Below are 11,731 nucleotides of genomic sequence, written 5' to 3' on the forward strand. Positions count from 1 at the left end.
CCCCCTGGCTACCTATCCTGGGCACATATAGCCCCTGGCTACCTATTCCGGGCACATATAGCCCCTGGCTACCTATTCCGGGCACATATAGCCCCTGGCTACCTATTCTGGGCACATATAGCCCCTGGCTACCTATTCTGGGCACATATAGCTCCTGGCTACCTATTCTGGGCACATATACCCCTTGGCTACCTATTCTGGGCACATATACCCCCTGGCTACATATACTGGGACATATATTCCCCTGCCTACGTATACTGGGACATTTACACCCCTGCCTACATATACTGGGACATATATACCCCCTGGCTACATATACTGGGCACATATATCCCTGGCTACATATACTGGGAACACTGGCTGTTTGTCATTATGTGCATTTAGTGGTGAAAAGCTGTCTCTTTTGTGCATTTACTGGTGAAAAGCTGTCTCTTATTATGTGCATTTACTGGTGAAAAGCTGTCTCTTACTATGTGCATTTACTGGTGAAAAGCTGTCTCTTGTGCATTTACTGGGGAAAAGCTGTCTCTTATTATGTGCATTTACTGGCGAAAAGGTGTCTCTTATAATGTGCATTTACTGGTGAAAAGCTGTCTCTTATGTGCAGTTACTGGTGAAAAACTGTCTCTTATGTGCACTGGACCAGTACTACTGGTGAGGACAGTTAGTGACAAGGCTATGTACTCTGTAATGTGCTGCAGAAGATGTCAGTGCGATATAAATACTATAAATTTTTTTTTAAAAAAGCCCATTGCTTAGCCCCACTCTACATAAAAGTGCGCTTCTGACTCCGCCCCTAACTCCACCCCTAACTCCACCCCCTGTCCGGTTTTCTCCATCAGCCGACCTGGCAACCCTACACCTGCCTACCGACAGCCTAGTTCGGGGAATCTCCGCACTGCTATCACAACTGGATATATTTTTATGAATGAGCAGCCTGGAGTCTAAAATTCCGCCAGCGGTGTTTTCCCGCACAGATTCTCTTTACCGACAACAGTTTTATGAATGATAGCCATTATCTTGGCCTTAAATTAACATATAATTTATTGCCTTGCCAGCTGTTTATGCAGTGTTCTATGCTGTGTTTGTTCTGTCAAGCCCCATACAGAGGCTCCTTTAAATTCCAGCCTACAAGGCTGAGACTCCCATTCAAACACTTCACCATCTCACCTGCATTTAGTCTGTTAATTAAGATGCTGGCAGCCTGTTTGCATATTGCTAGGATAGGAGGTCAATTTTGACCACTGGTCAGTTTTGAGCATCTGAACTCAAAGTGCATCTGTAACTCTAAGTGTAAAGAAAATACAACGACCAGAATTAGACCAGATTTGAACCGGAAGGGAACAGAAGGAACTGACATAAAACTCTGCTTCTCTGGTTAGTTGCAAAAATGTTCAGTCTGGTGTTTACTATCTGCCTGCTCTCCCCAGCCATCCTCAAATCTCTCCACACACTACATCCCCCTGCTGTCAGCAATATGCTGTACATTTCACCATCCCTCCTATCCACTCCACAGCTCGACTCTCATGAGATTTTCTTGTACTTACAACCTCACCTTCCTTGTCACACTACGTCTAAATATAAGTCTGCACCGCAACTTCTGCTCCGCTATATCTGCCTACTCCTCCTTGTTGCTGGGGACATTTCACCTAACCCTGGACCCCCACTCCCCCCTGCTAATCACACTGTTTGCAATAAATCAAATTTCCCTTCCTCTTACTGTAACCTTATTAATACTCCACTCCTTCCCCCTACACCCCCTACACCCCCTCCGATCTCGGCTGCCCTCTGGAATGCCCGCTCAGTCTGCAACAAACTGCCCTTTATCCATAATTTTTTCATTTCCAATGCTTTCACATTCTTTGGGATCACTGAAACCAGGCTGACCCCTTCTGACACAGTCTCACCTGCCGCCCTCTCCTATGGAGGTTTCCACTTTAGCCACACTCCTAGAAGTGGGAATAAACATGGTGGTGGTGTGGGCATTCTCCTCTCACATAAATGCTCCTTCAAGCCTCTCACTCCTATTCCCTCTCTCTCCCTGCCATCCTTTGAAGTCCATGCAGTCCGACTATACTCTCCCTCAAACCTCCAAATTGCAGTTATTTACCGCCCTCCAGGCCCTGCTTCTGTTTTCTTGGATCATTTCTCTGCCTGGCTTCTCCAGTTCCTATCCTCTGACATCCCTACCATCATCATGGGTGATTTTAACATTCCTATTGATACTAGTAACACTGTCTCCAAATAACTTCTATCACTCACTTCCTCCTATGGCTTGTCTCAGTGGTCCTCTACCTCAACCCACACTGATGGCCATACGCTTGACCTTGTATTCACTCGTCTCTGCTCTGTCATTGACTTTACTAATGATCCACTACTACTCTCTGACCATAACCTACTTAGCTGCTCTCTCTCCTCCTCTTTTCCTACCACCCTGGCACAAGCACACTCACATACTCGAAGAAACTATCGCAATCTAGACATTCAAACTGTCTCTGCTGCCCTGGCACCTCTCCTCACACAATCCTTCACTGACCCAGACTTGGCTGCTATACACCTTAACAGCTCCATTACAAAAGTCATGGATGACTTCACCCCTCTCGTCAATGCCTGCCCTCACCGTGTCTGTCGCCAACCCTGGATGACCAAAACTACTAAACAGTTAAAAAGATGCTCTAGAGCAGCTGAACGGCGCTGGAGGAAAAGTAACACATGTGAGTACTTCATCTCATATAAAATTGCCTTGAAAAACTTCTGAAACGCACTCTCTGTGGCAAAAAAGTCCTATTTTTCTTCCATAATATCCGCCCATTTACACAATCCAAAACGCTTGTTCAGCACCTTCAACTCCGTTCTCCATCCCCCTCCTCCTCCTCCTTCATCTTGCTTATCAGCTAAATAATTTGCAACATACTTCACTGATAAAATTGACAAAATCAGAACTGAATTCTCCACGCAGCCCTCAAATCCCACCTCCACACCTCTCATTGACTGTTCTCTAACTGCCTTCTCTCCACTCTCTGAACACTCTCTCTCCTCTATAATTGCCAAAGCTAATCTAACCACCTGTTCTTTGGATCCTATTCCCTCCCATTTCATTCCGCAGCTATCCTCATCTCTCTTGCCTGCACTAACAACGCTATTTAACCTGTCCCTCTCTACTGGCATCTTTCCGTCCCCACTCAAAAAAGCTGTTGTGACACCATTACTTAAAAAACCTTCTCTAGATCCTACCACACTTGCTAACTACCGCCCAGTGTTACTTCTCCCATTTGCATCCAAACTACTTGAACGCCATATACATGCAGAATTAAGCCATTATTTATCTGCTAACTCCCTACTTGATCAGTTCCAGTCTGGCTTCCTCTCTAACCACTCCACGGAAACAGCCCTTACCAAAGTGGCCAATGACCTTCTTACAGCCAAATCCAAAGGTCAATTTTCCACACTCATCCTTCTTGACCTGTCATCAGCATTTGATACTGTTGACCACACCTTACTCCTACAAATACTTTCAAATGTCAGAATAAAGGGCCTTGCTCTCACATGGTTATCTTCCTACCTCTCAGAATCAGAATCAGAATCAGAATCACTTTATTTCGCCAAGTACAGCAGGGCTATACTGGAAGGTCCTTCACAGTCTCCTACTCAGATCAGATCTCTTCTCCTCATGCTTTGTCTGTCTGGGTTCCCCAAGGCTCTGTCCTTGGTCCCCTCCTCTTTTCCATCTACATGCATGGTCTTGGTGATTTAATCAACTCATTCGGGTTTCAATACCACCTCTATGCAGACGATACACAACTGTACCTCTGTGCCTCAGACCTTAACTCCCTCCTTAAACATGTTCCTGACTGCTTGTCTGCTATATCCTCCTTCATGTCCTCTCGCTTCCTAAAACTTAATATGAGTAAAACAGAACTAATAATTTTTCCACCGTCTCTGTCCACCTCCCTGCCTGAAGTAACAATAAATGTTAACCACTTGAGGACCGTGGGCTTTACCCCCCTTAAAGCGGAATATAACCCTGCATTTCAACTTTGCTCTAAAACATTATTTACAGTATATTATATGCAACCAGCATTTTTTTTTTTTTACTAGACCAGCATTGGAAGGGTTACACAGTGCTTTAAAGTTCCTGGAGATTTCTGCAGACGCATCCGAAGCTGACATAGATACATTTTGTTTACATAAATGTATCTAAGTGTTGAATGTGACTCATCTCTCTGACTGAGAAGGAGTTGGAGGACAGCCTTAGGGTCCTTTTACACTTAATCAGTTGCTCTCAGTTAAAACGGAAAGAAAACTGATTTTCAAAGTAAGTCCCATGTTTTCCTATGGCACCTTTTACACTTAACGCGTTTTAACTGAAATCTTCTTCCCAATGCACTGCTATGGAAAAAACGCGTACCAACGCACACTAACGCATACCAACGCGTACTAACGCACACCAACTGATTTACTGGGTGGGAGAAATATCTCTGTAAATGACAATTGTTTGATTTTTTTTACACACAATTGTCCATTTACAGAGAGATTTCTCCCACCCAGCATGGGTATGTGTAAAAATACACCCCAAAACACATTATACTACTTTTCCTGAGTACGGCGGTACCACATGTGTGACACTTTTTTGCAGCCTAGGTGCGCTAAGGGGCCCAACGTCCTATTCACAGGTCATTTTGAGGCATTTGTTTTCTAGACTACTCCTCACGGTTTAGGGCCCCTAAAATGCCAGGGCAGTATAGGAACCCCACAAGTGACCCCATTTTAGAAAGAAAACACCCCAAGGTATTCCGTTAGGTGTATGGCGAGTTCATAGAAGATTTTATTTTTTGTCACAAGTTAGTGAAAAATGACACTTTGTGAAAAAAAAACAATAAAAATCAATTTCCGCTAACTTTTGACAAAAAATAAAATCTTCTATGCACTCGTCATACACCTAACAGAATACCTTGGGCGTCTGTTTTCTAAAATGGGGTCACTTGTGGGGTTCCTATACCGCCCTGGCATTTTACGGGCCCAAAACCGTGAGTAGTCTGGAAACCAAATGTCTCAAAATGACTGTTCAGGGGTATAAGCATCTGCAAATTTTGATGACAGGTGGTCTATGAGGGGGCGAATTTTGTGGAACCGGTCATAAGCAGGGTGGCCTTTTAGATGACAGGTTGTATTGGGCCTGATCTGATGGATAGGAGTGCTAGGGGGTGACAGGAGGTGATTGATGGGTGTCTCAGGGGGTGGTTAGAGGGGAAAATAGATGCAATCAATGCACTGGGGAGGTGATCGGAAGGGGGTCTGAAGGGGATCTGAGGGTTTGCCTGAGTGATCAGGAGCCCACACGGGGCAAATTAGGGCCTGATCTGATGGGTAGGTGTGCTAGGGGGTGACAGGAGGTGATTGATGGGTGTCTCAAGGTGTGATTAGAGGGGGGAATAGATGCAAGCAATGCACTGGCGAGGTGATCAGGGCTGGGGTCTGAGGGTGTTCTGAGGGTGTGGGCGGGTGATTGAGTGCCCTAGGGGCAGATAGGGGTCTAATCTGATAGGTAGCAGTGACAGGGGGTGATTGATGGGTAATTAGTGGGTGTTTAGGGTAGAGAACAGATGTAAACAATGCGCTTGGGAGGTGATCTGACGTCGGATCTGCGGGCGATCTATTGGTGTGGGTGGGTGATCAGATTGCCCGCAAGGGGCAGGTTAGGGGCTGATTGATGGGTGGCAGTGACAGGGGGTGATTGATGGGTGGCAGTGACAGGGGGTAATTGATGGGTGATTGTCAGGTGATTGACAGGTGATCAGTGGGTTATTACAGGGAGGAACAGATGTAAATATTGCACTGGCGAACTGATAAGGGGGGGGTCTGAGGGCAATCTAAACGTGTAGGCGGGTGATTGGGTGCCCGCAAGGGGCAGATTAGGGTCTGATCTCATGGGTAACAGTGACAGGTGGTGATAGGGGGTGATTGATGGGTAATTAGTGGGTGTTTAGGGTAGAGAAGGTTCGGTTCGCGTTAAAGTTCGCGAACCGCAATAGACTTCAATGGGGATGCGAACTTTGAAAAAAAAAAATAATTATGCTGGCCACAAAAGTGATGGAAAAGATGTTTCAAGGGGTCTAACACCTGGAGGGGGGCATGACGGAGTGGGATATACGCCAAAAGTCCCCAGGAAAAATCTGGATTTGACGCAAAGCAGCGTTTTAAGGACAGAAATCATATTGAATGCTAAATGACAGGCCTAAAGTGCTTTAAAACATCTTGCATGTGTATACATCAATCAGGTAGTGTAATTAAGGTACTGCTTCACACTGACACACCAAACTGTTCACTGAACAGAACAGGTATGCAGTGGCGGGTTCACAGAACAGGTATGCAGTGGTGGGTTCACAGAACAGGTATGCAGTGGTGGGTTCACAGAACAGGTATGCAGTGGCAGGATCACTGAACAGGTATGCAGTGGTGGGTGGGTTCACAGAACAGGTATGCAGTGGCAGGATCACTGAACAGGTATGCAGTGGTGGGTGGGTTCACAGAACAGGTATGCAGTGGTGGGTTCACAGAACAGGTATGCAGTGGCAGGATCACTGAACAGGTATGCAGTGGTGGGTGGGTTCACAGAACAGGTATGCAGTGGCAGGATCACAGAACAGGTATGCAGTGGTGGGTTCACAGAACAGGTATGCAGTGGCAGGATCACTGAACAGGTATGCAGTGGTGGGTGGGTTCACAGAACAGGTATGGAGTGGCAGGATCACTGAACAGGTATGCAGTGGTGGGTGGGTTCACAGAACAGGTATGCAGTGGCAGGATCACTGAACAGGTATGCAGTGGTGGGTGGGTTCACAGAACAGGTTGCAGTGGTGGGTTCACAGAACAGGTATGCAGTGGCAGGATCACTGAACAGGTATGCAGTGGTGGGTGGGTTCACAGAACAGGTATGCAGTGGCAGGATCACTGAACAGGTATGCAGTGGTGGGTGGGTTCACAGAACAGGTATGCAGTGGTGGGTTCACAGAACAGGTATGCAGTGGCAGGATCACTGAACAGGTATGCAGTGGTGGGTGGGTTCACAGAACAGGTATGCAGTGTTAGGATCACAGAACAGGTATGCAGTGCTGGGTTCACAGAACAGGTATGCAGTGGCAGGATCACTGAACAGGTATGCAGTGGTGGGTGGGTTCACAGAACAGGAATGCAGTGGCAGGATCACTGAACAGGTATGCAGTGGTGGGTGGGTTCACAGAACAGGTATGCAGTGGCAGGATCACTGAACAGGTATGCAGCCAGGAAAAGCTAAGCCTAACTAATCTTTCCCTATGAGAGACAGACAGCAGCTCGCCCTACTCTCTCTAATGCAGGCACACGAGTGGCCGTAATGGCCGCCGCTGCCTGCCTTATATAAGGGGGGTGGGGCTCCAGGGGCTAGTGTAGCCTAATTGGCTACACTGGGCCTGCTGACTGTGATGTAGAGGGTCAAAGTTGACCCTCATAGTGCATTGTGGGGCGAACCGAACTTCCAGAAACGTTCGCCTGCGGGAGGCGAACGCGAACCACCGAAGTTCGCCGGGAACCGTTCGCCGGCGAACCGTTCGGCCCATCTCTATCCATCACTCGCCAACCTTTGTTACCTTTAAACGCTCTCTAAAAACACACTTGTTCCGACAAGCATATGCGCTACCTTCGGCCACTTCCCTTTGTACTAAGACCAAATTGCACTCCTACCAGGTATCCTAAAACACAAAGCCTGTATATATTTGCTGCATACTACCCCTCCTACTGTCCCCCCCCCCCCATTCCCTTTAGAATGTAAGCTCGCAAGGGCAGGGCTCTCTCCCCCTTTTGTGTCTTGGTAATCATTATACATTTTATTCATCATGTTAATTTTATTACTGTCATTACCAATTCTATCATTTGTATTTTGTATCATTCTTTGTATTTTGTCACTAATTATGTATCTTGTATTTTGGTGTACACCATTGTCTATATTATTATATATCCCATGTTTGTTTCTTACTTTGTACAGCGCCACGGAATATGTTGGCGCTTTATAAATCCATAATAATAATAATATCTATCTATATATACACACGTGCAGTTAACATGCACATTAGGGATAAGGTAGCCATACATCTAGTGATGACTGGCAGATTCCACCAAAAGACAAATCTCTCTAATTGAATCTAATTAGAGAGAGATCTGTTGGCTGCTCATACACTGCAGGCCAATTCCCAATCAATGTCATGCTGAAATTGATCAGGAATTGATTTTGTGACGTTGCATCCAACAGCCTCGCCACCCTGACGCTATACCCCTAATGTTAAATGTCCCTCCAGTGCCTGGTGCAAGTTATACCTTACTTGTGCATTGCCCCCGGTGGCTCCAGGCACACTCTATTATTATTATTTTTTATTATTAGTATTTATATAGCGCCAACATCTTCCGCAGCGCTGTACAGAGTATATAGTCTTGTTACTAACTGTCCCTCAGAGGAGCACACAATCTAGTCCCTACTCTGTTCTTCATACACACGTACCACGTGGTTGCCTAGTAATGTGGCTGCACGTTTGACATCTGACGTCATACGCGCACCCATACTAGGCAGCCACGTGTATGGAGAGCGGAGTGCGCCCGGAGCCAGCAGGGGCTGCAGACAGGCAAAGTATAACTGCAATGTAAACTGCAATTCTCTGGGAATATGCTTAACGGGTAAATGGGACCTAAATACAATAGATTTTTTAGATCTATGTTTATATAGAGAAGGGGATGCTGTTTATGCTTGCAATGGATATATACCCCTAAACAGCTGCCGTCCCAAGAAATGGCTGAATAACATCCCTAAGGGACAGTTTTGCCAAATAAAACGGAATTGTAACAAACCTACCATGTTTCCCCGAAAAACAGAACTTCCCCTGATAATAAGGGTTATCTTATATTTCAAGCAAGCTTAAAATATAAGACATCCCCTGAAAATAAGACCTAGCAGGGCCACATAATGTGTTGTTGCTTGTCGCTAGCCTGCTTTGTTTACATGAGGCTTGTCAATTAGCTTCCTCTGCATCGCCACCTTTATACAAAATCCCCCCGCTGTTCCCCGCCTCTGCTTGCTTCCTCCAATCGGAAGCCAAGCCGCGACCCAGGAAGCAATGTAATTACCAATTCTGTATTTTTATTTCTAGTTTTTACCCCTACCAACACTTTTCGATCTAAAATTACACAATTGACCTATCCAATAAAGAACACCATCACATGTGAATCTAAATTTGTCATTTACATCATCACCTGCCCCTGCCAACTTCAGTATGGGGGCAGAACCACCCAATTGGCAAGATGCAGAATCGGTCAACATAAACGCAACATCCTCAATAAATACCCACTGCACAGCGTATCACGACACTTCACTACGATACACAATAGCAATCCAGACGTATTCCGGATAACCTTATTGAAACCATACCACAAAACTGTACGAATTCCTTTGACCTGCTAAAAAACGTGAGATGTTCTGGATACAGATGTTGAGAACTTCTATTCTAGCTCCAGAAGGTCTCAACGAACAACTGGAAAAAATTCATCAATACTCATCCAATACTAGTTTCTTTTAATGGTCCTCTCTTTTAAATTAAACTTCATCTTATACACCTTTTTTTTTATATTATTTTCTTTTTATACTTGTACATACTTTTACAACGATTTCATATGTCCTATATTATACTATACCATTTATATTATATTTATTTTTTTATATGTAGACTTTTATTATATCTTTGTATGTCAACGATTAATTATGTCCTTTATGCCTACAGTCTTTTAGGGAGCAAAGGTGCACTTTATGTCTGTTAGAATTAATGATATTTGTTATCTATATTTTATTTCCCCAAGCAGTCTAAAAAATAACCACTTGGGGGCAGCAACATGCATCCTGTACATCTAATAATCCGAACATTTGTACAGTGCTTTTCTCCTGTTGGATTCAAAGCGCTCAGGAACTGCAGCCACTGGGACGTGCTCAGGAGGCCACCCAACAATATTAAGGAGTCTTGCCTTAAACTCCTTACTAAATAGGTACTGACCCTGGCCGGGATTCGAACCCTGGTCTCCTGTGCCAAAGTCAGTGCCCTTAACCAGTACTCTATTCAGCCTCTGAATAGGTACACTTTGTACACATTTGTTTACTTTCTGTTCCCCAAAGTTATACAACCACATCCCCTCTTGCTATTGGCCCAACATAGGTTACATAACCTGTCCCCTGCTCCTATTGGCCCAAAAAAACGCCCCCCAGCTTGCCTCCTCCCCACCCATAGAAACACATTACCTGCCTATCACACATCGCCCACCCCTTATGAACCATGCCATTGGTCCACCCATATACTCTTAGGTATATAAACCTTGATCTCTAGACTCACCGGTACAGAGGCGCTATTCGTGACCTTGAGACTATACTGGTGAGTCTGGTTTACTGCATTTTACTACATCTGATTGCATTATGTTTTGCCACCCTGATTTTCTCCCTAAATCCCAGCCCCCCTCCCCTAATAGTCCCCCCCCCCTTTTTTTTCCTTCTCCCCCCCCCCCCATTTTTTCACTACGATTTTTACTCATATAACATTCCCCACACAGCCCCTCACCCCCTCTCCCAATATACCGCTAACCACAAGCATTGTGTACCCATTATTCACGTTTACATAACCATACACCAAAAATCATCAGCACACATATACATTGGTCTAAGGACACGCTATCTGTCTCTGTCTTTACAGTGTACTCCTATCTGTTTATTGCCTGAGAAAGCGGGAGCATACCCGTGAAACGCGTTGCACTGTTTATTTTGGAGTACAGTGGCTTGCAAAAGTATTTGGCCCCCTTGAAGTTTTCCAGATTTTGTCACATTACTGCCACAAACATGAATCAATTTTATTGGAATTTCACGTGGAAGACCAATACAAAGTGGTGTACATGTGAGAAGTGGAATGAAACTCATACATGATTCCAAACATTTTTTACAAATCAATAACTGCAAATGGAGGGGGGCGTGCTGACGTGATGACGTAGGTGAGGCGTGTCCGATGCTCCGTCCCCATCCTCCCTCGGCAGAAGCTTTGCTCGGCGTCCTACCTCATGAGTGAGGCCCGCCGAGCGGCTCCGAAGCTGAGAGACTGACTCCCTGCGACCCGGAAAACCTGGGGCCTTCCGGAAAGTCTATCCAGCGAAGCGGCTGCGGCATCATTTGTCTACCACAAAGCTGACTCTGGGGAACCCGGTAGAGAGGTGCGACCTGCCCGACATTGGAGGGAACCAGCAGCGAAGCCTGCTCGGTGCGCCCGGTGTGACTGGAAAATACGATTGTAAAAATCTGCGGACGCAGATACACAGAGGCCAGCTGTGTGGACACTGAGACTATCCAGAGGAGCAGGGCTCTACACTAGAGGCTTAAAGGAGCAACCCACACAGCCGGCCCTATGCGGCCTGAGCAGAGGAGAGCACGCTGAGCTGCAGTTCTGGCCGTAGGCCTGGAGGAAGAGAGGTTGCACAGAGACACACCGGTGATCCTAGCAGGCCGGAGGAGGTGGTGAGTGAGACCCTACACTAGATATCTCCGGATCTGTAAGTAAAAGCTGTCTATATTTAAACAACTATAGAACTGTTGCCGGAATCCTTTGTCTGGAGCTTGAGGGAAGGGCTAATCCCAGAGGCCTCTCTCACTATACACTGGACATATAAATCCGTATATCTGAAA

This window comes from Hyperolius riggenbachi, chromosome 2 (assembly GCF_040937935.1).
Source record: "Hyperolius riggenbachi isolate aHypRig1 chromosome 2, aHypRig1.pri, whole genome shotgun sequence".
In the NCBI taxonomy this organism is placed as follows: domain Eukaryota; kingdom Metazoa; phylum Chordata; class Amphibia; order Anura; family Hyperoliidae; genus Hyperolius; species Hyperolius riggenbachi.